Consider the following 4,418-nt stretch of genomic DNA (forward strand, 5'->3'; position numbering starts at 1 on the left):
ATTGCAATTTGAATTCAAATCCTGATCGTACTTCTCACTCCTTCAAATTTTAATAAATCTACTGTGAAATTGAAGAAATCACTTTAGACAGCCTGTAACCAAGCCCAAATTCTTGTTTCCTTCTCTTTCTCCTTTAGTTGGACTTACATGCCTGGGCCCAGAGCTGCAGAGCAGCCAGTCTCCCAGACAGAGACAGGGTGCACCAGGTAGGTGACCATGCACAGGAGGCAGGACTGCATTATCTACAAGCCTGGCCCACACCCCACTTCCTCACCCTCATCAACCAGATGACTCTTCTCTTCATGGAAAAGACAGTGAAAGGTGAAGGAAAGAGTGGACAGTTTTTCAAGGAAACTCAAAGCTCTTCTCTGGGGAAAGCAGCATCTTTGGGTGAATAAAAACATATTTCCCAGTAGGAATTCAAAAGTTGCATTCTTACCAGATTCAGAAGTTTGCGATTGCTCTTGTCACTAGATAGCACTTTGCATAATGATCGGATAGAAATTCTCAAGAGTCAGACAACAAGAGTTCAAATGCTACCTATGCTGCTTCCTACCTTAGGTACCTACATATCTGCGAGTCTCAGTTTTTCATCCCTACTGCTTGGAGTTTCTGTTGATCTGAGGAAAAGTTGTATGTGGAACACGATATTTTTTTGATTAATTATTTTTATTTATATATGACAGCAGAATGCCTTACACATATAGAGCACAATTTTTCATATCTCTGGTTGTATACAAAGTATATTCACACTAGTTCGTGTCTTCATACATGTACTTTGGATAATAATGTCCTCACTTTCCACCATCCTTTCTATCCCCATGCCCTTTCCCTTCCCCTCCCACCCTCTGTCCTATCTAGAGTTTGTCTATTCCTCCCATGCTCCCCCTCCTTATCCCACTATGAATCAGCCTCCTTATATCAGAGAAAATATTCGGCATTTGGTTTTTTGGATTGGCTAACTTCACTTAGCATTAACTTCACTTAGCATTCCTCTAACTCCATCCATTTACCTGCAAATGCCATGATTTTATTCTCTTTGAGCACAATATTTTTGATAGTGATGAACATCCAACATTCAATATATATGTGCTACTCAATTAATATTAACTTAGAAGCATGAGGCTTAATTAAGTTCAACTAATATATTTTAAATTTTGATTGTAAGTTGCTTGATATTATTTTATTTACTACTTTCCAAATCCTATGTGCTAGATTCTGTTTTCTGTAATCTTAAAAAGTGCATCAGAAGCTCAGAGAGATTAAATAGAACCAGGCCAAGAAGCAGAGCTGGAATTCAAACTCATATCTGCCAACTTGGTCTAGTGGGCCATACCCAGCCCCATTCACTCATTATGTTTCAGTTTCTTAGTTCCTGAATCAGTCTTGTAGAAAGAGTATGATGTAGTATAAATAAGCACTTGCAAAAATCCCTGTGAGTTAGGAACATACTTCCTGAATAAAAGCAGTCTCCAAACATTGTTCTCGTCAAGGATATGTCTATAATTCTGCCTCAACAATTTGATTGCCTCCAGGGATACAAAGATAACTAAGATCATCTTTACCCCGGAGGAACTTTCAGTTTAGTAGGTTAAATGGACAATGATAAACATTCTAACTTTGCTACAAAATCCATCATAAGTGCCACATCTCTTGCCAAGATTTTTCTAATTTTTTTTGAGTTGCACATATGTAAGGGAAATCTTAAATCTCCTAAAGTTTTACTTATCTGTCCCTTTATATCTTGAATCCTCAGGGTCATGAATTGGTGCTATTTTTATATATTTGCTACAACATCATCTTTCACAGAACCTGACCCCTTGAAAATACTTGTTAAATTGAATTCAATATAAAAGATTTTGTTCACAAGATCGTTTTAGGGCCAAGAAAACAACGACCAGAAAAGAAAAAAAAGTAGTAAATCAGCTAAAATCTGGGCTAATACACTTTAAATTAACTTATCAAACTAGGAAGGAAGTGACTACAACAAATAAAATGATTCATCTGTGATAAAATATTCAACAAATGAAAATTATTACAGTTTTGGGAATTAACTATGAGTTTCCTTTCTTCTAAGGTCGTATTCTGAAACCATCTCAATTTTGTACTTGGGGCAGGAAGTGCATTTATCATGGAACTGTTGATAGGTTTAACAATGGGGAATGGGATGGTGATCTCAGTTACTCCCACTGGGAATGAGATTGCTTCATAAAAAACTAAAGTGAACATTCTGGTTTGTGGAAGAGAGGAGCCAGCGGAAAGTCAAAAGCATTGTGTTCCAGGTTCTGTGCGGTCCCACAGCTTTGAAAAAATCAGGGGTCAGCTGTAACCTCTACACATGAAGGGGAGTGCAGGGGAAGCAGTAGCTCCTGAGAACATGAATGAACTCTGAAATGGGAAATTTCACTTCTCTAATGATTCATGCTTCCTGAATGGTGATAATACATGTGCTTATTGTAGGACGCATTTTCATCACAGCTGTCAGTGGGATGCTCACATATGGAGTAGATGTGTAATAGATCACCGTGTGTATCTATTTACTCCAGAAGAATTATAAGAAATATCTCAAAAACTCATTTAAAAATGATGAATAGGAGTTTCTTTTAATTGGTTGAGTAAGAATGTCTCAAGTATCTTTGTAGCCATTGTAGGTAACTAAGTCCCTGTACATCACATGAGCCTCTGCAGGATATTTGTATTGATGAATTGATTGGTTCATTTGTGATAATTCACACGATTACCAAAATACCAGCCTAAATTCGAGGAATAGTTTATAAGTAATATTGCCTTACAATTAGTTTAAAGAGCATGTGTACAATGTTAAAAAAATGTCTGTTGTATTAGAATATATAAAACATTTAATTTTCATTTTAAGTGTGACATTTAGGGCATTCATCACATCCACAACATTATACAACAAACTATAAAAAACATTTCTGATCCTTCAGTTCATAAGCGTGATGATTGGGTGTTCATGCTCTTGTGTGAGATGTTCCTCCCTCTAAACCTTGTTAGAATACAGGCACATTACACGTTTGAAGTGGGAAAAAAAAAATTTCCATCCCACTCTGTAAGCAGTAACTCCCCATTCTCTCCTTTCTCCAGACCCTGGTTACCTCTAATCACTTTCTAGCTCTGAATTTACCTTTTCCAGATGTTTAATATAAGTAAAATCAGAAATACTTGTCCTTTTGAATCTGACTTGTTTCATTTAGGACAATGTTTTCAAGGACCATCCACGTGGTAGCATGTGTCACTTTGATGTTTTTACCGCACTTTCTTAATATAATGCATTTCACTATATAATTTCATTTGTCTGTGAAAATGAACATGAAGGATCAATATGATAATGAACCCATTTCCAGGATTAAGAAAATGAGGATCAAGGAGATTAAATGCACAGACAGATCAGATTAATTTCTATGAAGCATGGATGATTTAGTGTGGATCTTCAGACTGCAAATGCAGTTCTCCTTTGCTTCTGCCATGTTTATCTTCTTGTTTCCTCTATACATTCCTTTTTTCCTGCCAATGTCTCGGCTTGGCACTGAATCACGAGCCACTCACAGCTTTGTAGATTCAAACAGCAATTCTTTATTCCCAAACTCACACCGGCCTCTACACGAACACGTTCTGCGGAAATCCCATTCTGAGGCCCCCTTCACCTACTCACGAGGCTTTTTTCCAAATCCCATTTGAATCTCACGAGAACTCAACGGGAACAAGCAGCAGGAACACCCTAATCCCAGCAGCAATAATCTTCAACCTCCAACTTCCCTAAAACCCGTATTGTCTCAGACCGGGAACGACCTAAACTTGTCTTAAACAGGGAATGCCTTAAACTCAAGGAGCTGGAAACTTCCTCAAACCTGATCATCTCTAAACCCGGATCCGCCCTGGTCTTTGAGCAGGGTCACCTTACTAAAGCATACATGCAATGTCCCATCGAATGTCCTCTAAGCAACATGGGGTACGCTGGCAAGGAAATTTCAATGTGTCATTCCTACTTGGCAATGGCCCTCAGCATTTTCCTTTATCACTTATTTTCTGTTTGTACACTTAAAATTTGTGGGAGTGTTTCCTCTTGGATTTGAGATTTGTCCCAAGTTTCTGGTGGTGGTAATCTCAACATGCGACACATTTTTTTTGTTGTTGTTGTTGTTGTTTTAGGAATGCTTAGTTAAAAAAGAGGCCAGTGTACATTTTGCTCATTTATTGTTAGCAAATCTGGTACAGAAGATCTGTACAAACACTTTGAAGTAAAGAGGCACCTGAACTGGTACCAGCACATAACTTTTAAAATGTTTTAAAAGAACATTGACGTTTTAACACAGCTCTACAATACTATATGCTTAAAGCACAAAATACTATATGCTTAAATTAAACACAGTGGGATTCTAAATCTGCTGGAGGAACTG

At 37.6% G+C, this 4,418-nt stretch overlaps 1 non-coding gene across 1 annotated transcript; it reads left to right on the plus strand.

The window, feature by feature from the left end:
- The first annotated feature begins 2,939 nt into the window (after positions 1-2,939).
- On the plus strand, positions 2,940-3,041 carry LOC113186439 (small nucleolar RNA U13). Its single transcript, XR_003301293.2, has one exon. It is a non-coding gene; the product is annotated as a small nucleolar RNA U13 (small nucleolar RNA).
- The last annotated feature ends 1,377 nt before the right edge of the window (positions 3,042-4,418 follow it).

Source organism: Urocitellus parryii, chromosome 7 (genome assembly GCF_045843805.1).
Source record: "Urocitellus parryii isolate mUroPar1 chromosome 7, mUroPar1.hap1, whole genome shotgun sequence".
Classification (NCBI taxonomy): Eukaryota; Metazoa; Chordata; class Mammalia; order Rodentia; family Sciuridae; genus Urocitellus; species Urocitellus parryii.